This window comes from Apium graveolens, chromosome 9, assembly GCF_009905375.1.
Source record: "Apium graveolens cultivar Ventura chromosome 9, ASM990537v1, whole genome shotgun sequence".
Lineage (NCBI taxonomy): Eukaryota > Viridiplantae > Streptophyta > Magnoliopsida > Apiales > Apiaceae > Apium > Apium graveolens.
In genome coordinates, this window is record NC_133655.1 from 46986242 (window position 1) to 47011368 (window position 25127).

The following is a 25127-nucleotide window of genomic DNA, read 5'->3' on the forward strand; positions in this document are numbered from 1 at the left end:
AATTCATAATTCATCATACTTGTTCGCTTTTGTTCTGGCTCTAAAGTTTTTATACTACCTTCATAACCTTGAGAGTTACTTTCCCGAAAACAATTGACTGAACGTTAATCAGTTTATTCTAACCTCTGGCTCCGTGCCTTTCTTGGTCTTTCACCAGCGGGTGGCATCTCTCTTAGGAGGGTAATTGACAAAACAGTCTTTTGTGATTCGTTCATCATTTAGAATCTCAAATGATGCCTATATTTCCTTTAGCGAGGTTCTTGCCTCGACTGGTTCAGCTTGTTCCTTGGAACTCTAAGGGCTTAGCGACTTAAAGGCCCTGAAAGAATTTCTCACCGCATTATTTCCTCAGGGTGGTGGTTTGGGATAATAGTCTAAGTTCTTTTTAGATAGGTCCATGAATTGCCGTATAGGAGTACCGTCTCAGGTCTCTTTTCCTTACTCGACTTTCTGTTTCCTTAGTATGAAATGTTTCATCCTTCTCCCATACTTGGGGTTATCTTATACGTTAAAATCCTTATTTTCCATTTCATTATATTATGGGCTCCTCCTTTCTTAATGGCAACCTCCCTGACTATCACATTCGGGGTTTGCCTTAAATCTTATTCCTCGAGCTATGGATTTCGTCTAAGATCCAGTCATTACGCTCTTAAACGTTTGGAACCCAAATACGGTAGGAATACCTCATTATTCCCTTATCATCTTTCTCGGTATTAATCTTTTCTCCAGTCATTGGCTCTCTTCCTTCATTCATCACTTTTTCTTGGCACAATATGATTTTCTTTTCCCATAATTCGGGCTGCATTACAATCTCAAACAGCCTTTCAGTACCCGCTCCGGTTACCTTCACTTCTATTTCCATTTTCTCAAAATCTCTTATCAACTCTTCCGAAAACATTATCATCCTGAGCCTCTCCTTTTTTACTAAGGGCATCAGCCACCACATTGGCTTTCCCCGAATGATAAAGAATCTCCCAATCATAATTCTTGATTAGCTCTAACCGCCTCCTCTGGCGTATGCGGAGCTCTTTCTACGTGAAAATGCACTAGAGCACTTATGGCTTGTGTAAATCTCGCACTTCTCTCCATACAAGTAGTGCCTCTAATCTTTAGGGCAAAAGTATTGCCACGAGCCCAAGCTCATGGGTGGGGATATCGAACTTTATATTCCCTTAATTATCTTGACGCGTACGCGATTACCTTGTTGTGCTGTATAAGAAGCACCCCAATTCCTTATGCGAAGCGTCACTACAATTCACAAAATCTCCTTTTTAATCCGGCAACGCCAACATAGGGGCCGCCACCAACCTTTGCTTTAGTTGTTAAAACCTTTTCTCGTATTTCTCAGTCCATTCAAACTTCTTAGTCTTTCGAGTAAGCCGCGTCAAAGGGGCTACTATCTTTACAAACTTGAACGAACCTCCGGTAGTGACCGGCTAATCCTACCTCTGGTAGTTTCCCTAATCATGGTCATTAATTCTTCAGTGGTCCTTTATTCATTCTTGTCAGGATCCTCCACGGAATCCTCCTCAGCCACAATCCCTTCTAGAACAACATCCTCAACCGCTACATCCTCAATATGAACATCATCTGGTCCTGCGTTAGGACGCTCTATCGGATCCACAATCCGATCTCCAATTAGTAATAAAACATCATCACGCTGTTGCTCCTCATCCTCAGGGTTCGGAGTCCCGCTACCATATACGATAACGAGTTACGCTTCTATCACGATATTTATAAGGGTTCCCATAAGGGTTTTAACTGTCAGTACTACGTTAGGTAGCCCGACTATGAACTTGGCAAGAGTTCTTATTATCTTAGTGAACTTATTATCTTAACGTCACATCATCTCTGAGGTTTATAACACTTGGCTCTGATACCATTTCTGTAACACCTCCAAATACGGGGTCGGGGATTAGGGTTGTCACGAGTTCCATTTCCCTTAATAACACCCAATCTTAATAAACAATCAACTACTCTGTACTGTGACCCCAAAATAAACACACACACCACAAGTTATAGTCTCAGAGATGAATATCCAAAAGTAACACGAGTCATTTTATTCCAAAATTATATGCCATTACACCTTAAAAGGGTTTCTGAATAGATTTACATTTCTTTTCCATTATTACAATTGATAAAGATACATAAGTCTGGTACATCAAAAGTTCAAAGCCTAGCCTATTGGTAGTTCCTACCTCAGCTACAGCGACATCAACGCCTATAGGAAACTGCGGAACGTTTCCTATCCGATCGCGAATTGGGAGCTTGGTCCTGTTCATCTTTTCTATCTGTTGTTGTGTGATGAAAGAAGAAATCAAGGGTGAGCAGCAAGCCCACCAAAATAATATATATAATGATTAACACTATATGAGCCTTCTCATAGTACTCATGAAAGTCTTGGTCAAAAGAAATGAACCAAGTTTGATATCTTAATACGATGAAGTCGCAAAATATTCAGTATATATTCATATATACTTTTCAAAATCTTGGAAGTCCTCTTCCATGCATAATATACACAGAGTTCCAGTTTATAACTGTATAAAAATATCGTTGCAAGGTGATCTCATATATCTACCCTTGTCTCAACGTTTTTCTGAAAATCTTTGATATGCATAAGATAATCATTTGCTAGATATAAGTTTAAAAGATGAAGTTACAAAATACTCCAATATACTTATATCTTTTCCAAATACTACTTGAACTACCACCGTTCAAGTTATAATTAGTTTCAAAAGTTCATCACATAGATGAGACTACAAGACAAGATTTGAATAGATTCAATCTTTGAACATCATTATAAATAATGAAGTTACGAGATACTTCATTAAGTCCCGATATACATATACACCTATATAAATATACATTTCATACACTCCTTGAAAACCTCTGTTATGAAAATTATAAACAGAGTTGCAATATCCAATGAATTTGGAAAGGAGAAAACCTTGGCATAAACCTGATATCTTGCTGATCAGGCAAAGATACCAATAAGTAACCTTTTCTACTAGTAGATGGATGAATCCCCCACCGCTCATCACCCTGGCCACATAAGGACCTTGTGCTGGACCGCCACCCGGCCTCTTACGCGTTGATGGACTGCCACCCAGCCACTTACACTTTGATAGACCGTACCCCGGCCTGTCGCTTATACCGACTCAATTAGATGGGCTTACTTCCCGAACGTTGGGTAAGTAATCAATTCATTTGTTTTCTCAAAACAGCAACCACGTTGCGAATGTAAAATGCACCACAGAGCTGGATCCCCCAGGTTTTGAGCGAGTATTTAAATCCCCTTTGAAAGGAAGATCTTAAATATAAAAAAATGAGTTTTGGGGTCCACTCTAACTTTAAAAATCATTTTGAAGACTCGAAAACATTTTTAAGAATGTTTGGAGTACTGCTGATTAATTAAAATAAATCAGTCCCGATATATTAGAAAATATCTGAATATTATTATTTAAATAATATTCTCATAAAGATAATCCTTATAAAAATAATCGAAGTAGAAGTTTTAAAACTCATACTTGAAATGGATATTAAATAACCAAAGATATACTTATATGAAAGTACTATCTTTATTTGAATAAGAAAATAAGTTTGATTATTGACACCTTATTCTTTAATAAAATAAAGAATATATTTCAGTAATAAGCGGAGTCGTAATACCTCGAATGAATATTATAAATAATATTCATTAAATAAAATAAAGGAGTCATACATCCTCAAATTAATATTCAAATAATATTCAATTAATAAAATAAAAGGAGTCATAAGCCCTCGAATGAATATTCGAAATAATATTCAATAAATAATATAAAGTTATCGAATAACCCTTATTCGATTAATAGTTGTGAAAACTATAACCATATATATATATATATATAAATATATATATATAAAATCTACTCGGGATCCTCGACTCCCGGTTTTAGAAAATGTTTTCACCTTTGGGTCCCTATACTAAGGGTATATGCAAATTACCGCTATTCTCTAGCATAGGTATTATCAACTGAACCAACATATATATATGGAAAGAATACGAAACAGGAATGCATATGTACCATATCACATGCTACAATATATAGCAAGAATTTGCTAATAACAAATATGCATTTATCGCAAGATCATGCATATACACATATACATCACAACAACAGTTATAACGGGTAGAAAACTTGCCTGAGCGACTGGGGGTTACGAATGGCTCGGGACGAGTCTGGTAACCTTCCTTGAAGCTTTTAATCAATGAAAGATCCTTGGAATGCCCATGGAAGCCTTGATCTATGCTTAAGCTACCTTGAACTTTCAAAAAACATCAAGAAAACCAAAGTTATTTCTTGAAGGTTACTATTCACCATCTTCTTCCTTGATTTATTGGAAGAGATTGTGAAGGAATTAGGAGCTTAAACTTATAGCATATCCATATCTATGTACAAGGAACCTTAAATAATTACCTCACTAATTAACAAGGCTTGGATCTTGAATTTTGGAATTTTCTTCTTTGAAAAAGAAGAAAAGCCGAGAGCTCTTCTTGAAAATGGAAGAGTTTTCTGTTTTTTGATTTGTTTGCTTGGTTGCTAGCTTTTGTTTTTGATTAATTACCTTTTTACCCATGAAAAATTGTGTGGTTATAAACCAACCACATCTCCTTCCTCCCTATGTCATGCTTATGTCATCATGTGACGTCATCCTCCCCTCTTTGTCCTCTTCTCATTGGTTGGATGACATCATCTGCTCTAATCTCTTTGATTAACTTCCTAATTGTTTTCCTAATGACCGATGATCTGTTATACAGTTCGCTTAACTTTCGTTTTCGTTTATCGTTTGAGGGATCATACCCGGGATCTTATTACTTGGGTTTCCTTAATCTTTCTCAATACATTATAATCCTTTTATGATCCTCTCTTATAATCCTTTAATTTAAATCCTTTTTATCCTATTACCTTATACTTAATTCTTTCCGTATCTAGTGGATTTCCGGGAAAAATCAAAGTGTTCGGAATTGGATTATGACGATCTTTACATATACTTATATACCATATAGAGTACTAATAAAATCCCAGAAGATCAATAAAAGAACCCCTACATAGTGTGGCATGAAAAGTTTTCTCATTCAGCTAAAACACTATTCATAAGGGTTACAAAAAGTTCAAAATTTTGGGGTTATTACAACTTGCAATATAAAACATGAGTTATTTTGAATAATAGCGACATGTTATGAAACAGTTCGAAAATATTTGCGATATATCTTGAAGAAAAGTTCAGAAGTACTTGCCTTACATGGCTTTACAACTATTATTGATCGACTCTGAGCCGACACTGTTGCTCAGGCTTTATTATCTATCCACTAGATCACTCTGGATTCGACCTTAACACTTAAGTCCTTTTATTGGAACCTTACTGAGCTTTTTGACTCACCACCAACTATCTTTCGTCCAATGCCAATTCTCGGGCATTCCGACTAGAACCTACAAGGTCGAAACATCCTAACTTAAACATTCGATTATGCTTCACATATCCTCGCTAACAATCTACCCGAACGTTAACAAAACCCGACTCGTAACATACTTCATATAATAATACACGTATCATTTAGGGTTCACGTTCTTGAAAATCGGTTCGGTGCTCATTTTCAGAAAATACGTATACTCGTCATTTTACAAGATTAGGGTTACTGAGTTTTGGACCGAGCATTCAACGCAATATATAATCAGGTTTTGTATAAAACATACGTATATGTATTTACTTATACTCGCTCGATGTCCCTATAATCCTCGGATACGCTCCCGTATATCCGTAGTTCGATTTCCGGAAAATCGGACAGCGTTCCCTTTGTTTATCGGACTACCCGTCGAAACATCATCGACGTCAATAACACAAATCACAATCCAATTTTCACAATTCCACAACCATTCCCATAGGAAACTAATTACACGACTCATTTTATTTATTCTATAAAAATAGGACTCAGAATAAATTCATCACCGTCCACCGTCGGCTCGCTGGGGCTCATCGCCGACGGCGGTAAAATTCGCGGGTACCCGATTATTTCGGGTTTTCGACTCGAATTTCACCGATTGAAATTTTCAAAATAATTCAAAACTTTGAATTTACAATTCGAAACATCACAGAAGCAACATCATAATCATATTGTCGAATTAAATTAAAAATTACAGAACAAGTATTTGGACCACTAGCATAACAGGAAACCCAAACAATATCGCAGTAAACCCCTACCACCACGCGCACATACGCGCGGTGGCCGGAGAATTAACACAACAGAGACACAGTAGTAGGAAACAATTTGAAGAACTAGGCCACCACATCTCTCAGAAATTCCGAGAGGTAGCAACCAAAATAGTCAACTGTAAATATATACACACTGATAGGTATATACACGCAATCAGCAAGGACCCAGGACTGGACACAATCGCGAACCAACAAAGCCCGCCGTAAAAAGAAAGAAATATCCGGCACTTACCGAAAAGAAAAAGAAATGCGGTAATTAGAGCAATATAAGAAAAGGAAAGGAATCAGAGTGATGAAAAAGAGAGATTTTCAGAAAGCTAATAGCCGAGAAATGGATACAAGAACAAAGGAGGTTGTATCTGTTGGTTTATTATTATTTTATTTTTTTTCAATACCCCTGCTGCTTAAACGTGTCCTGGCAGGTCGTAAAAATTGAACACGTGTCCATAAGCTAATACGTATCCTCGTTAAATCCACATTTTTATCTCTCATTTCGCGTTTTAACGAACCATTACGCAGGTAAAAATAAACCGAATTTTACCAAATCAGTTTTAAAATTGTATAAAAATCCCGAAACTAAATAAAATAAAATTTTCATAATTTTTAAAACATTTTTGAAACGCAACTCGTACCCGCATTTCACAATTAATGAACCAAGCTGCACTTAAAACAAATTCATAAAATCATGAAAGTAGTCATAAAATGTTATAAATATCCCGAAGTTAATAAAACATGAATTTTGAAATTTTGAAATAATTTTTGAAATGCAATTTATACCCGCTTTTAACCAATAAATGAATCAACGTGCGAGTGAAATTAATCTCAAAAATTTCTGAAACAATTCTAAAATTCTCGGAATATTCTAAACTTAAATAAATATGAGTTTCATATTTTTTGAAAAATTCTAGAATTAAATACGGATTTTACAAGTAAAAGCAATCAGAAAATCATTTAAAAATAAATAATTAATAAAATATTGATTTGTCAATTTTATAAAATCTGAACGATAATTATTGTAATTATAAAACCATAAATACAATTTTAAAGACACTCAAATATTTATACAAATAAATTTGCATTAAATCCACTTTTAAAAGTGAAACAATTCCATACAATTCATTAATTAATCACGCGGACAACCCGGTACACCATAAATCACACATAGATAATAATCAAACAATACATAGCGGTCAAAACCAATACACATATTTTATTTATTTAATAATCTCCATAATCACATATTTAAATATTTCAAAAATACACGAGTCGTTATATCCTTACCCCCTTAAAAAGACTCTGTCCTCAGAATCTGGTCTAATTACACAAGTGAGGATATTTGTCAAGCATATCTGACTCTAATTCCCATGTAGACTCTTCTACTCAAGGATTTCAAACGTACTTACTATGGATATACTATCATTTCCAAGAACTCACCTTTAATGATCAAGAATTTGGATCAATCACTATATGCAGAACAAACTTGGACAAGAGCCCATTGGCCCCTAATCACTCGCTTAATTCAAATAAGATACTTATCGCTTTAACTATATTTTTATACTCTCTCTTGATACAATTCCGCCTTCTTCCTTTGTCTACTCCGAGCTGCTTCAATCAATATCATTACGCCCTTGGTGTGCTGGATTAACTTATGATTTGACAACTTCCTTTCTCTCACTTTATTTTGATAAAGTGGGGACCTACACTTGCGTCCATATAAGACTTGGTAAGTGGCATTTTAAAGCTGACATCGATGATAAATGATCATCCCAGTTTTCCTTAAAACTCAACCTCTCAACATATCTTATTTTTCCCGAATCGCACTTTGACCCTTCGTTTAAGTATGGTAGGCGGTGCTCATTTTCAACTGGGTTTCCAAACATTTAAACATCTCCTATTCGTTTTTATCAGTTAAGGCTGAAAAGTAGTCTCATATATTCACTCATTATCACCTTTAGGTATTTGAATTTTATATTCCACTCTTTCCAATTCGTTTATTAACTCATCGGTGATCTTAATTAGCTCCAATCCTTTCTTTCTGCATAAGGCATCTGTTACCATATGACTTTGTTTAGGTAGTTGATAATAGATTAATCAGAATCTTTTGTTAACATCTGTCAAAATTTCATACTTGAAAACTCAATGTATAGTTACTTTCCTTTCAACCTTTGGGGAAAAATCCTTGGGCATTTCACACCGACACTCTTATTCTCTGAATAGGTGAAGATGTTATCAATAGATATAATTCTTTTATCTGAGTACTCCTTTTACAACATGTTCCTTAATTCCATATAGCCAACTGATACCCTTGTTATTTCACATAATATCACCGGAGCTTGCAATGCTCATAACTTACTTTAATCGTAATCTCTAATGTGTTCTCAGGTCGGATCTTAATTTAATCCCCGAAACATAACATACTTCTTGAATTAGGTCTCGTAAGTAATTAATTCTTTATAGGGGTCACTTATTCTTATTTGCTGTTTTGTCCATCTCTCGATAATCAGTACATAATCTCATAATTTCATTCCTTTTCTCCATCAACATTACTGGTACATTTTACGATTCGCTTCTTATAAAACCACTCTTTGGTCTGCCTTGTCCACTAGGCCTCTGATACTTCGTCTTAATTCTTTGACATATCCTACACTTCCTAATCCATTTTGAAATTTCCTTCTTGTACCTAGTCATCACTATTTTTCTATAAATTCTCGTATATCTTCGCATTTTGTCAGTAAATCAAATACTTTATATTGTGCATTCCCTGTAGGATCTCATTTCTTAATTCTTTTACTTGTAGCATCCAAGTGCTGGAAGAAAACCTGGGGATATCGTGATCGTTAAAATATCCTATTACTAACTGCTAACATCGTGATTCATTATCTTCTCTTGACATCTCCTTATCTTTCCTTTAATAACTTCGACTGAAAAGTCATACTATCTATCCTTTCTCCTTTTGGATTATGAACTCTGACTTCCAATTCCAACTTCTAAAATTCCATAGATAATTCTTCTGGTGCAGTTTCTATTTTCGTTCTCTCCTTTTTGCTTATCGCTTGCCACTACATTTGCTTTTCCTCATGAATACATACTTCAAACTCTTATGGTCCATATAGATCTTACACTTTTCTCCATACATATCATGTTTCCCAATCTTTCAAATCGAATATTATTACTGCTAGTCCCAAATTATGAGTAGGATTCTCCTGCTCATAAGGTTTCAGTTGTCTGGATGCATATACAATAACTTTATTGTACTGCATCAACACACCTCTTATTCCCATATGAGAAGTATCATTATAACTACCAAATTTCCTTGATACTTTCAAAGTGATAAAGCAGGTGCGGTAACCATTCTTTACTTTAACTCCGCAAAACTTTGTTCACCCTTTTCCATTTTATAAAACTTACTTTTCCTGGTTAGCTTCGTCAAAGGTATTGCGACTTTCAAGAAATCTTGCATAAATTTTTGATAATAACCAGCCCATGGTAACCCTTCTTACTTTTGTTGGGGCTTTTGGCATTTCTTTATTCATAGTAACTTTAATTTTTACTGGATCTCCTTTGGTCTCCTCCTAACTAATTACTTATGCTTTCTACCATCAAAACTTTCACCTTGTAAACTTTGTTGGATTTTTAACGCAGCGGGGTCATGGCAAAACACTTTTACACATACAAAATCCAAATAAAAGCATATAAATCGTGAATAAAAATTCGAGGGATCGAATATAACCTTTAAAATAATTCGGAGACAACGATCAGAGATCCTTAGCAGTTGCTCCTCAAGTGTGAAGCACTCCACCGGTATCCACCAAGAAAACGATGTTAAGGAGGAGGAAGAAGGTGGAGAGAATTGGGTTTTCCAAACTTTTTGGGTTTTCGGGTTTGATGTGGGTTAGAATAAAATAGGGTCTATAATAGTGTATTTATAGGCAAAATTTTCAACTGAAATTTTCCCATAAATAATATTATTATTATCCCATTTATTATTCTCATTAATAATTAAAATACCTTTTAATTATTAATCCTTTTTCTAAACACTTTAGAAATAATTCTCTCTCTTGATTTAATTTCCAAAAATTAAATCCTTTAATTAATAATATTAAGAACTTTTCTTAATTAATTTATAATCAATTAAATCTCATTTAATCAATTATTAAATTTTCCAATTAATTATTTATTTCATAAATAAATAATTATCGGCCATTATTAATTAATTCCTCCACCATTAAATCATTCTCTTTTTATGGTGTGACCCTTTAGGTTCAATATTAAGCCGGTAGTAGAAATAAATAATAATAAAACTAGTTTATCATTATTTATATAAATTCTCTAATTTATTAAATATGATTAATTAATTAATCACATTTATTCTACATCATGAGAGATACTTCTCAGCATATCGCGACTATCCGGACAATATGAATTCACTGCTTAGAATACCAAGAACCTATCCAGTGAATAGTTAACGTACAATAAACTCCTTCTACCCTACAATGTCCCGATTAAATACAAGGCATGGATCTCGTGTCAAGCCTATCTAATTCAATCACTTGCTTACCATTTACTATGCGTAGTTTGTTAGGGCGAAATCACGCACTAATATTCACGCAAGTATACGCGTTCGCAAGTAATATAGAATACTTTCTAGTTCGTTCCCTCAGAGACTCAGACTAAGTTATTGTCTAATTTAACTCACTCACCAATGTATGATTACTTCTCAATGTTAAGATAACACTTAAAATTGTTGATTAAATATTGACTATAATTAACTACTTAATTAACCACTTAACTAACACTTCAATTTATCAATAATAAAACACTCATGAGATCACAACTTCATTATTACTTCCTTCTATAGCCATTGTTATTACCTTTAGCATGTGACAGTGATGATATTAATCGAATAACATGAAACTGATAAAAGCCAACTTCCATTGTACTAATACCATTCTACCAAACATCCACAATTAAGATAGAAGTTGAATAGTCATCAATTATGTTGAGTTCCTATATGTCTACAGAAATTGACAACACAACGATTTAAGCACAAGTTATTCCTTTTGATTACATAGGGCAAATAAAACTGTTAGAGTTACCCACTAATCATGCACAATGTACATGAACCTATGCTAGCATGGCAAGTTCTAAATCTCAAGATCCACCGTCGCTTCACAAGACATTAACACCCTATCTTATATGTTCGCGACGCACATAAGACGAATACGCACAACCAATACTAGATATCATGCAATCATCACATACTAAAGTATTAAACAATTAACTAAAGAATTCCATAATAAATCCGTTGCAACCCCGTGATCACAATTAGCCCATAATAGAACTTATCGCCATCATGGGTTCATATGAAATCATGATAACAAACACAAGAAAATAATAACTAAACTGATTATATTAAAACAGAGTACGTCACAAGAGTAAATAAGTCAAAGCAAGAAAACTAGCATCCAACGTTACAACGAAACAAGAATCACAAGAATATATGCTTCCTCTTCGTTGCTGTGTGCTAAATCGGTCTTCTTCCTTATCTCCTTCGCTTCTTGCAAAACACAATCTAAAACATAATCTCCTCTTAATACTCTGTGAAAAACGTCTCAAATCTACTTATATAATAGTCCCATAAAACTCATATTACATAGAAGTTGGAAGCCAAACAGAAGTAGAAGTCTAAAATAATATATCTTTTTCCCCGACCCTGCGCGGCCGCTCAGCATTTCTGCGCGGGCGCGCAAGGCTGCTGCGCGGCTGCTCAGCATTGCTGCGCGGGCGCGCAGGACCCTACTGGAAAATTTCCAGGTTTGCTCCGTTTCTTCGCCGTAATCTGCCCGTTCTTTTCCTCTCGCAATGGTGAACACATGCCAAGGCTTATTCTTGATGATTCCTTCTCCGAAATGCAACTAATACCCTGAAATGCATAAACACTAGAAAAACGCATCAAATACATAAAATACTTGATTTCAAGACACCAATTTAAGCCATTTTAAGACGTTCTAAGTGGTATAAAATGCCACTTATCACACCCCCAAACTTAAATCGATGCTTGTCCTCAAGCGTCACAGACTCAAAAACAAATAAAAATATGCATGAATGCAATCTATATGAAAATGCAACGATCCCCCTTACTACAATTAACCAACCAAATTGTCACGTCTCAACGAATGCAGTTAGACACTAAAGATCAAGAAACTCATGCAAACGGACATACCGCCAGAAACGTGGTGTGTGCAAATGCTTAACAGATATGCTTTGGAACTAGACTAATCACTATGACTAGACTATCCTCAAGGCAATCCTACGATTATACAAAGAATAAAAATTCTAGGCACAAAGTGATATACAACATTACAAGAACTCTGGAGCTTACTACGGAATCGTGCTTTTTATTTACAACTCAAATGCTTATTTGACCATGCAATGAGTGAGGTCCACAAAAGACTTATACAATGGTATCCATGTAACGAGCGTTAGGTTAGCGGATCCCAGACTCTAAAAGCCTTAGGTCACTAGGCACAAAGTCCCCTAAGAACTTAATAACTCGAATACCAAAGAGCCCACTCTTGATCAATTACGCAAATTTTTTTTTTTTCTTCTGAGCAAGTGCGTTTCGCTCCATCTTGCTCAACCCTAGACTACTCGCATAACATGCGAGCCGGCTACTAGCCATTTGACGCCTAGCCACAAATAGCAACAAATTCCATTTTTACTCCATTTTTTTTTCTTTTTCATGCCTTTACCACTAAGAACCTATTATCAAATTCTAAGCATAATAAATAGATCATCCTCGAAAATAATCAGATCATAACAACAATCTAGTCCTTAAGCATTCTCTAAGACTTAGTGAAAATACAAGTGCTTCTAGCATGCATATCAACCTACACAACTTAATATCACTTTAATGCTATCACTACACTCGCCTCAATATCACAATTCAGTCGATAAATCATTGCAAAAGGGATCATGGTATATGCATGAGCTATATGATATGACAAACAAATAAAGCTATATAAAAAAACTATATGGCAAAAATTATGCAACTATATGAACTAACTATCATGAATATGCAGCTAAATGACACACACAAAATATTCCTTAACTACCACCCCCAAACTTAAAATCTTCACTGTCCCCAGTGAAGGTAGTAGAAAGGAACACAGGGTATACCTACTCGGAGTCATCATCATCATCACCCTCAGTGGGTGGAGTATCAGGCGGCGGGTATGCAGAGTCCTCACCAAAAACTGGCCACTGGATATCAGCTCCAAGGCCTCGAAAAGCAGTCCCTAACGCAAGGGTGAGCTCCTGAGCAAACCTGCTCTGCGTCTCATACATGGCATCCATCCGCCGTGAAAGCCTCCTATACTGGGCATCACCCATCCCAGCACCCTCCTGAGCTCTCGAAGAACTAGCCTCACCACGCCCTGGCCTGGCCATAGTAGCACCTCGTGCTAGACGCCCTCCTGGAAGACGATAACCCAGCCCATGCTCCTCAGGCTCACCACCGGTCCACTCCTGCATCCCATTCAGAGTGCCAGAATCTATAGGAGCTGCTGGCAACTGCAACTGCTCATGAGCCGGCCAGTTCACTCCTACTGCACGGCATAGCTTTGTAACCGTGGATGCATAAGGGATGTTCATATGCTTTGCTCCCCTCAAAAACTTCAGAATTCCTTGGTAGATAAACTCACCAAGGTCCACATAGTATTCTTCATTCAGAATTCCCCACAACAACTGTGCTCTCTCAACTGTGACCTCGTGTGCATGTGAAGAAGGCAAAATATTAGCACATATAAATGCATTCCATGCACGGGCATACCTGTTCATGGCGATCGCCGGAAAGTGACGACACTCATTATTGGCTGGACTGCGGTTCCAAACTGTGCCCGGTCGATAGAGAGTTGCACAAATCAAATCCAAGTCAAAATCCTCAGCAGTCTTTTCATTCCATTTCTCCTCCTCGGGCTTCCTCTCTCGCTGTCCAATCACACGGCGAATCGCCGCAGGATGATAATCAACCGTCAGCCCACGAACTACAGAAAACCCATTCTTTTCAGCCTTCGCGTTCGCATAGAACTCGCGAATAACACTCATCGGTACTGCTTCGGGTGACTCACAAAAAGCTATCCACCCCTTCTCTGCAATCATGGGCAACAACTCACCATCCCTCCCTGATGGTAAAAACCCCCTCTCCTTCAGAATCGGCTTCCCCAACAGCCTAGTGTACTCCTCCTCCGCAGCTCTGTCAGTTAACCGAGGCCTTGCAGCAGTACCCCTTGATGAATCAGCAGTAGGAACTGTGATGCTGCTGTCAATAGTGCGTGCTCTCTTGGGTGCCATTGATTTGTGACTAAAAGTGTGTAAGAACTGATTTTTGATGTTTATGAGAGGGTTTAAGTGTATGAAGTTTGTGGGAGATATGTAGGATATGTGTATGTATATATAGGGTGTGGAGTAGGTTAAATTAGATTAGGAGTGGGGTTGAGGGATAAAATCATGGGGTAATGGGAAAAGAATTCGTGGGTTTATGGGCTGTAATGGGTTTTTGTGTTTTTTTTTTTTTTTTTCTGAACTGTAAAAAAATTTCTGGAACTCGACCCCTACGCGGCCGCTCAGCATTTCTGCGCGGGCGCGCAGAAAGCTGCGCGGGCGCGCAGAAAGCTGCGCGGGCGCGCAGAAAGCTGCGCGGTCGCTCAGCATAGCTGCGCGGGCGCGCAGAGGGTCTCTGGAAATTTTTTTTTTCAGCCCCTGTTTTATGATTTTTTTGTGTTTTTGGATAGGTTATTAACTTCTAAGGGTTCCTGTAACAATAATTCATGGGTTGCCTCCCACGCAGCGCTTCTTTTTCATCATTAGCTTGACGTTCCGTACCTTTCTCACGTAGTCAACAAAATGGCACTAATCACCTCTCGGTTTGCCATGTCCCCATAGTAGTGCTTCAACCGCTGACCGTTAACCTTGAATGCTTGGTCCGAATCATTCTCAAAAATTTCCACCGCTCCGTGTGGAAACACAGTTTTGACAATAAAAGGTCCAGACCACCTTGATTTCAACTTCCCAGGAAAAAGTCGGAGCCGAGAGTTGAATAACAGAACTTGTTGCCCTGGCACAAATAACTTAGGATGTAGCTTCCTATCGTGCCACCTCTTCACCTTTTCCTTATACATTTTGTTATTCTCGTACGCTTGAAGTCAAAATTCATCAAGTTCATTAAGCTGAAGCATTCTTTTCTTACCATCTGCATCTAAATCCAGGTTCAATTTCTTCAATGCCCAGTAGGCCTTATGCTCAAGCTCCGCCGGTAGATGACATCCCTTACCGTACACCAACTGAAACGGTGACATCCCAAGTGGAGTTTTGTATGCTGTTCTGTAAGCCCAAACAGCTTCATCGAGCTTTAAAGACCAATCCTTCCTTGACGGACAAACAACCTTTTCTAGAATGCACTTTATCTCTCTGTTAGACACTTCCGCTTGACCATTTGTTTGCGGGTGATAGGCAGTAGCTACTCGATGATTCACATTATAACGCTGCATCATAGAAGTGAACTTACGGTTGCAAAAATGCGATCCTTCATCACTTATGATTACCCGAGGTGTTCCAAACCTTGTGAAAATTTGCTTATGAAGAAAATTTAGCACTGCCTTTACATCATTTGTCGATAAAGCTTTAACTTCGACCCATTTTGAGACATAATTGACTGCCAGCAAGATGTATTGATTATTGCAAGACGAGATAAAAGGCCCCATGAAATCGATTCCCCATACATCAAAGACCTCGACTTCAAGCATCACATTTAATGGCATCTCATCCTTCCTTGACAAATTTCCCACTCTTTGGCAACGATCACGCCTTAAAACAAACTGATGAGCATCCTTGAACAAGGTGGGCCAGAAAAAACCTGCTTGTAGAATACGAGCTGCCGTCTTCTCACCTCCATAGTGTCCACCATAAACCGTGGAATGGCAGTCTCGTAATATCCCCTCCGTCTCACAGAACGGGATACATCTCCTGATGATCTGGTCAGCTCCCTGTCTAAACAAATATGGTTCATCCCACATATACCACTTCACCTCATGCAGAAACTTCTTCTTTTGCGCGGATGTCAAATTAGGAGGCATTATATTGCTGACAAGATAGTTTACAATATCTGCAAACCATGGTTCTTCCTCCTGAATTGCAAACAACTGCTCATCCGGAAAAGATTCATTGATTAACATCCTATCTTGTGAAGTAGAATCGGGATTCTCCAACCTAGAGAGATGGTCAGCTACTTGATTCTCGGTACCTTTTCTATCTTTGATCTCTAACTCAAATTCTTGAAGTAAAAGCACCCAACGAATGAGTCTCGACTTCGAATCCTTCTTGGAAACCAGATAGCGAATAGCTGCATGATCAGTGAATACTGTCACTTTCGTACCAAGCAGATAAGATCGAAATTTCTCAAAGCCAAAGACTATAGCCAAAAGCTCCTTCTCAGTAGTGGTGTAGTTCAATTGGGCCCCATTTAAAGTCTTACTCGCATAGTAGACCACATGGAAGAGATTTTTCTTGCGCTGTCCCAGAACTGCACCTACTACATAGTCACTCGCATCACACATCATCTCAAACGGTTCTGTCCAATCTGGTGCTGTAATAACTGGTGCTGTGATCAAACTCTCCTTGAGAGTCTCGAATGCTGCCAAACATTCATCATCAAATTTGAAAGGCATATCTTTCTCAAGTAAATTACACAACGGCTTAGATATCTTTGAAAAGTCCTTGATGAATCGCCGATAAAAACCCGCATGACCGAGAAAACTACGGATTCCTTTCACCGAATTAGGTGGGGGAAGATTTTCAATGACTCCCACCTTCGCCTTGTCCACCTCCAGACCTTTGCTAGAGACCTTATGCCCAAGGATAATGCCTTCACGCACCATAAAATGACATTTCTCCCAATTAAGCACCAAATTAGTTTCCACGCATCTTTTGAGTACGGCGCGCAGATTATTCAAACATTCATCATATGAGTGTCCAAAGACGGAGAAGTCATCCATGAACACTTCGATGTTATTTCCAATCATGTCAGAGAATATAGCCATCATACATCTCTGAAAGGTGGCCGGGGTGCCACATAACCCAAACGAAACTCTTCGAAAAGCAAATGTGCCAAATGGACAAGTGAAGGTAGTCTTTTCCTGATCCTCTGGTGCAATACAAATCTGATTATACCCGGAATACCCATCCAGAAGACAAAAATACTCATGTCCCGCCAATCTGTCAAGCATTTGATCAATGAATGGGAGAGGGAAGTGATCCTTCCTTGTGGCTTTGTTCAATTTTCTATAATCCATGCATACTCTCCATCCTGTAACTGTTCGAGTAGGGATGAGCTCATTCTTTTCATTTACGACCACAGTGATACCTCCTTTCTTAGGTACGCATTGCACGAGGCTCACCCATGAGCTGTCAGAAATAGGATAAATGATGCCTGCATCTAGCCATTTCAGAATTTCTTTCTTCACCACCTCCTTCATGATCGGGTTCAGTCTTCGCTACTGTTCCACAGTTGGCTTACTACCTTCCTCTAACAGAATTTTATGCATACAATATGAAGGACTTATCCCCTTGATGTCTGCTATGGTCCATCCTATAGCCGATTTGAATTCTCTCAAAATCCTTAAGAGCTTGTCTTCCTCACTACCTGAAAGGTCAGCTGAAATAATAACAGGTAACGTAGATGAATCACCTAAAAAGGCATACCTCAAGTGTTCAGGTAATGGTTTGAGCTCTAAGGTAGGCGCTTCCTCTATTGATGGTTTGAGCTTCCCTTCAGCGTTCTTGAGGTCAGAAGTACCAAGAGATTCAAATGGTATATCAAGCTTTCGCTTCCAGGGAGAAGCGTTCAGATATTGTAATTGCTCGTTGCTATCTTCATCATCACTATCAAATTCCCCCACTAAGGCCTTTTCCAATGCATCAGACATTAGCATGTGATCGAGTTCCGAAGTAACCGCAGAATCAATCACATCCACTTTTAAACACTCCTCATCTTCTGTAGGGAATTTCATTGCCTTGAATACGTTGAAGGTCATATCCTGATCTTGGACCCGCATAGTAAGTTCCCCTTTTTGCACATCTATGAAGGTACGACCAGTAGCCAAGAAAGGCCTCCCCAAGATTATGGGAATCTTCTTATCTTCCTCAAAATCCAGAATAACAAAATCAGCAGGAAAGAAGAGCTTATCCACCTTGACGAGCACATCCTCAACTATGCCCCTTGGGTAAGTAATGGAACGGTCCGCCAATTGTAGCGACATGTATGTGGGTTTTGGATCAGGCAGATCCAGTTTTTTAAAGATCGACAACGGCATCAGATTAATGCTTGCTCCCAAATCACAAAGGCACTTGTCAAAAGTTAGATTGCCAATGGTGCAAGGAATGGTGAAGCTTCCTGGATCTTTCAGTTTTGGTGGTAACTTTTGTTGCAGAACCGCGCTGCATTCTTCCGTGAGAGCAACGGTTTCAAGGTCATCCATTTTCACCTTCCTTGAAAGAATAGTCTTCATAAACTTCGCATAACTAGGCATTTGTTCCAGAGCCTCAGCGAAAGGTATATTGATGTGAAGTTTCTTGAACACCTTCAGAAACTTCCCGAACTGTCTATCCAGCTTTTGTTGCTGCAATCTCTTAGGAAAAGGTGGTGGAGGATAGAGCTGTTTCTCCCCTGTATTAGCCTCAGGCAGAGTGTGTTCAACAGTAGTCTTCCTTGGTTCCGCCGCTTTCTCCCTTTGCTTAGATTCTTCATCTCTAACTTCAGCTTCGACTTCTTTTGCCTTTTCAGCATCAGCTACTTTTCCAGACCTTAAGGTAATAGCGTTGACTTGCTCTTTAGCTTCCTTCCTGCCTGGTACTTCCGTGTCACTGGGAAGAGTACCAGGTTGATGATTGAGCACTGCATTGGCTAATTGACCGATTTGATTTTCCAAGGTCTTGATAGAAACCGCCTGACTCTTGCACAACAGCTTAAGTTCCTCAAAATCAGCACTAGTAGGTGCAGCTGCACTTCCCTGTTGAGGATATGATTGTCTTTAGCATACTGCTGTGGTTGCTGGAATCCAGGTGGGTTAAACTGTTTACTCACTCCTTGCTGATATGGTGGCTGAATAGCATTCTGATTATTTCTCCAGCTGAAATTTGGATGATTTCTGTTGTTAGGATGATAGGTCGTTGGCACAGGCTGCTGTTATCGCTGATAATTATTCACATACTGAACAGATTCGTTGACAAGAGAACACTGATCTGTAGCATGAGAACCTGCACAAAGCTCACAAACCATAGCTATTTGATTAACTCCATACGTAGCCAAAGAATCAACCTTCATTGATAGCGCTTGGAGATGGGCTGCAATAGCGGTGGCTGCATCAACTTCCAGAATACCTGCTACCTTGCCTGACGTCATCCTCTGAGTTGGGTTTTGATGCTCATTTGCAGCCATCGTCTCAATAAGATTGTATGCCTCAGTATAGCTTTTAGCCCATAAGGCGCCTCCAGCTGCTGTATCGAGCATGGGCCGAGATTGGGCCCCCAAACCATTATAAAAACCAGTGATTACCATCCAATCCGGCATTCCATGATGTGGACATTTTCTCAACATTTCCTTGTAGCGTTCCCAAGCCTCGCACATAGATTCTGTAGGTTGCTGCGCAAACTGAGTAAGAGCACTCCTTATAGCAGCAGTCTTTGCCATTGGATAAAACTTCACCAGAAACTTTTACGCAAGATCTTGCCACGTAGTGATGGACCCAGCTGGTTCAGAATGTAACCAGTCTTTAGCTTTATCCCTCAGTGAGAATGGGAAAAGCCTCAACTTGATAGCCTCATCAGTCACGCCATTATACTTAAAAGTGCTGCAGATCTCGACAAAATTCCTTATGTGCATGTTGGGGTCTTCAGTTGCCGCTCCTCCAAAAGAAACAGAATTCTGCACCATCTGAATAGTGCCCGGCTTGATTTCAAAGGTGTTAGCTTGAATAGCCGGATGAAGGATGCTTGACTGAATGTCATCAATTTTAGGCCGAGAAAAATCCATAAGAGCTGGATCAGCTTGAACAATACGATCTCCCATGTTTACTGGTTCTTTCTGCTCAGTTCCTGAATCCGAATCCTCAAAATCTAACTTCTCCGGAGTATCAATAACTTCATCTTTTCCTTCAGCTGTATCTAAGGTCCTCTTGCAAGCACGAGAACGAGTTTGCATAAACGCTTGCTAAAGTACCTGAAACACAACCGAAAAGAGTAATTAACTACTATGTCCTAATCACTGAGTCCTAATGACCAATGATGGTAAGTACATAAACTAAACAAATACGCCGAGTCCCCGGCAGCGGCGCCAAAAACTTGTTAGGGCGAAATCACGCACTAATATTCACGCAAGTATACGCGTTCGCAAGTAATATAGAATACTTTCTAGTTCGTTCCCTCAGAGACTCAGACTAAGTTATTGTCTAATTTAACTCACTCACCAATGTATGATTACTTCTCAATGTTAAGATAACACTTAAAATTGTTGATTAAATATTAACTATAATTAACTACTTAATTAACCACTTAACTAACACTTCAATTTATCAATAATAAAACACTCATGAGATCACAACTTCATTATTACTTCCTTCTATAGCCATTGTTATTACCTTTAGCATGTGACAGTGATGATATTAATCGAATAACACGAAACTGATAAAAGCCAACTTTCATTGTACTAATACCATTCTACCAAACATCCACAATTAAGATAGAAGTTGAATAGTCATCAATTATGTTGAGTTCCTATATGTCTACAGAAATTGACAACACAACGATTTAAGCACAAGTTATTGCTTTTGATTACATAGGGCAAATAAAACTGTTAGAGTTACCCACTAATCATGCACAATGTACATGAACCTATGCTAGCATGGCAAGTTCTAAATCTCAAGATCCACCGTCGCTTCACAAGAGATTAACACCCTATCTTATATGTTCGCGACGCATATAAGACGAATACGCACAACCAATACTAGATATCATGCAATCATCACATACTAAAGTATTAAACAATTAACTAAAGAATTCCATAATAAATCCGTTGTAACCCCATGATCACGATCAGCCCATAATAGAACTTATCGCCATCATGGGTTCATATGAAATCATGATAACAAACACAAGAAAATAATAACTAAACTGATTATATTAAAACAGAGTACGTCACAAGAGTAAATAAGTCAAAGCAAGAAAACTAGCATCCAACGTTACAACGAAACAAGAATCACAAGAATATATGCTTCCTCTTCGTTGCTGTGTGCTAAATCGGTCTTCTTCCTTATCTCCTTCGCTTCTTGCAAAACACAATCTAAAACATAATCTCCTCTTAATACTCTGTGAAAAACGTCTCAAATCTACTTATATAATAGTCCCATAAAACTCAGATTACATAGAAGTTGGAAGCCAAACAGAAGTAGAAGTCTAAAATAATATATCTTTTTCCCCGACCCTGCGCGACCACTAAGCATTTCTGCGCGGGCGCGCAAGGCTGCTGCGCGGCCGCTCAGCATTGCTGCGTGGGCGCGCAGGACCCTACTGGAAAATTTCCAGGTTTGCTCCGTTTCTTCGCCGTAATCTACCCGTTCTTTTCCTCTCGCAATGGTGAACACATGCCAAGGCTTATTCTTGATGATTCCTTCTCCGAAATGCAACTAATATCCTGAAATGCATAAACACTAGAAAAACGCATCAAATACACAAAATACTTAATTTCAAGACACCAATTTAAGCCATTTTAAGACGTTCTAAGTGGTATAAAATGCCACTTATCATAGTTCTATGCAAATTAGAAACTCCTTTCTAATTTCATTCACTCTGGCCAGAGTTTCCTGAACTAGCATAAGTGGATCAGCCTTGAACATTCGCTTCCTTCACTGGAAGGCGTAGATCCTTTATTGATCATACACTATCTTCGTGTACAAATTTCTATACCCAGAAGGGCCCTAATAATTGTCCCTAGAGACTAAGAACTAAACCAAAGCATAGTTCAGTGTACACAAGATGACTATGATGACCTCAAGTCTAAGGATACTTGTACAACTATCACTAAGCGAACAACTGTTGACACGTGAGTGAACTCCATCAGTTATTCAGCTGGGCGAGTCATGTTCAGTGAACTTATTCTATAATAAGCACCTATATACTAGCTATAGTGTCACCACACAAATGTCTATGAGAATAGACATCCTTCATAATGAAGCAAGCATAGTATGTACCGATCTTTGCGGATTATTAATTACCAGTTAGTAATCCTTTGACCAGGAACTATTTAAGTTTAGAGTTATCATCTTTTTAGGTCTCACTATTATGATCTCATCATAATCCATAAAAAGCTTTACTCTAAACTATGGTATATCTTATTTAAACACTTAAATAGATAAAGCCCGTAATAAAAACAAAACAAGTCTTTATTAATATCAATGAAATCAAAACAGATTACATAAAAGTTATTCCTAAATCCTAATACATGATTGGACTTAGGACATATTCCTTTCAATCTCCCACTTGTACTAAAGCCAATCACTCTGGTATCTAATACCCATCTTGTCTTTATGACTATCAAAGTGACTTTCATAAAGTAGCTTTGTGAGTGGGTCTGCTATGTTGTTATGTGTGTCAACTCTATTTCAATACAATACAAGAAATGTTACCGCGCTCCTACTAACCCTTTTGTAGACGCATGGTTCATCTTCGTTTTTGATAAAATCAAACTCTTTGATTGTCTCATCAAAACGAATGTTCCATCTTTCAAGAAGCTTGCTTTAAACCACATATGGTTCACAGTAGCTTACACACTAGGCTTTCATTTCCCTTGGAAAGAAAACCATCTGGCTATATGCCAGATCTCATAGTCGTAGTAAGCAGCAATCGCAAGCAAAATCTGAACTGATTTTAACAGGGCTACAGGTAAAAGGTTTCATCAAAGTCAATCCATTGCCTTTGTTTGAATCCTTTTCCCAAAAGCCTGGTCTTAAAGGTCTCCACCTGGCCATCTGCTATAATCTATCTTTTGTATACCGTATACATAGATTCCATTCTGGATTTCATGGCACTATCCCATTTCTCTGAGTCAACACTACTAATAGCCTCATTATAGGTCACAGGGTCGTCATCATCAATGATCGACAACTCATTGTCATTCTCAATGACAAGGCCATATTACCTCTCAGGTTGGCGAAACACTCTCCCTGATCTATGAATGGGCTGTTCCACAAAAGGTTGTTCAGTCAGAACAGGTGTTTCCACTTGATCCGTAGTAGTTTGTGCTTCTTGAACTTTATCAAGTTCAATTTTGCTCCCACTGTTTCCTTCAAGGATAAACTCCTTTTCCAAGAAGGTAGCATGTCTGGAGACAAACACCCGATGATCGGTGTAAAAGTAATACCCTAAAGTTTTTTTAGGATATCCTACAAAACTACATTTTACGGATCGATATTCCAGCTTATCTGGGTCAACTTACTTGACATAAGCTGGACATCCCCAAATCTTAACGTGTTTAAGACTCGGTTTCCTTTCTTTCCATATCTCATACGAAATTTGAGGAACAGATTTTGGAAGGCACCATATTCAGTAAATATGCTGAGGTTTCCAATGCATAACCCTATAGGAATACTGGAAGATTTGCATAGCTCATCATGGACCGAACTATATCTAACAAAGTTCGATTTCTCCTTTCAGATACCAATCTGGAGGAGTCCAGTGGGAGACTATACCATTTACTTAGAGATAATCTAGAAACACTCCATTAAAGTATTCACCACCTCGATCTGATCGAAGAGTTATAATACTATGTTTGGTTGTTTCTCCACTTCATACTTATTACTCTTTGAACTTTTCAAAGGCCTCAGACTTGTGTTTCATCAAACACATATCCGAATCTAGATCTATCATCTATGAAAGTAATGAAGTATGAAAATCCACCCATGGCTTGCTTAGACATTGGTCCACATACATCTGTGTGTACCATTCCTAGCAAATTTGCAGTCCTCTCTCCATGTCTACTAAATGGAGACTGCAGTGCCACTATAAAGTGAGATTTTCATCATCCCTTTTCTTTTATTAGTTTGTTCAATCTGAAGTAAATTATGTCACATATATACAGACCATTATTTAAAGTACCACGTCCATAAAGAATATTATCTCTAAGAATAGAACATTAATTATTCTCAATAATAAATGAAAATCCAGCCAAGTCTAACATGGGAATAATATTCCTCACAATCGAGGGAACAAAATAACAATTATTTCAAACAATAGTCTTGCCCGTAGGCATATGTAAATGAAATGATTCTACATCTTCAGCAGCAACTCTTGCTCCATTTCCCATCAGTAGAATCACCTCCTCTTCCTCAAGAGTCCTACTTCTCCTTGGTCCCTGCAACAAATTACAGATTTGAGAACCACAGGCGGTATCTAATACCCAAGTAGAAATTTGATTTAATGACATATTCACTTCTTTCATGAACATACCTGAATCAGAAGCGGTAGTCTCACTACCCTTCTTCTTCTTCAATTCTGCAAGGTAAACCTTGCAGTTCCTCTTCCAGTGCCCCACCTTGTTACAGTGAAAGCAAACAATTTTGCTCTTGGGGTCTTCAGCTTTTGGTGGAACCGGCTTTTCTTCACCTACATTCTTCTTCTTGGAAGAGTTCCTCTTCCTTTTCTTAGGATTGGAACCTTCACCAATTAGAAGAACAGAACTCTTCTTAGGGGAAAAATTCGATTCCGCAGTCTTCAATATGTTGTGGAGTTCAGGCAGGCTGACATCCAACTTATTCATGTGAAAGTTCACA

At 38.1% G+C, this 25127-nt stretch overlaps 1 long non-coding RNA gene and 1 other non-coding gene across 2 annotated transcripts in view; one reads left to right on the forward strand and one right to left on the reverse strand.

The window, feature by feature from the left end:
- Positions 1-4161: 4161 nt before the first annotated feature.
- Positions 4162-25127, reverse strand: part of LOC141683452 (uncharacterized) — a 204673-nt gene continuing 183707 nt past the window's right edge. Inside the window, exon 3 of the long non-coding RNA XR_012560303.1 lies at positions 4162-4227. This is a non-coding gene — a long non-coding RNA (uncharacterized LOC141683452). The remainder of the gene's footprint in view (positions 4228-25127) is intronic.
- On the forward strand, positions 19875-19981 carry LOC141687959 (small nucleolar RNA R71). The gene has a single exon (XR_012561433.1). It is a non-coding gene; the product is annotated as a small nucleolar RNA R71 (small nucleolar RNA).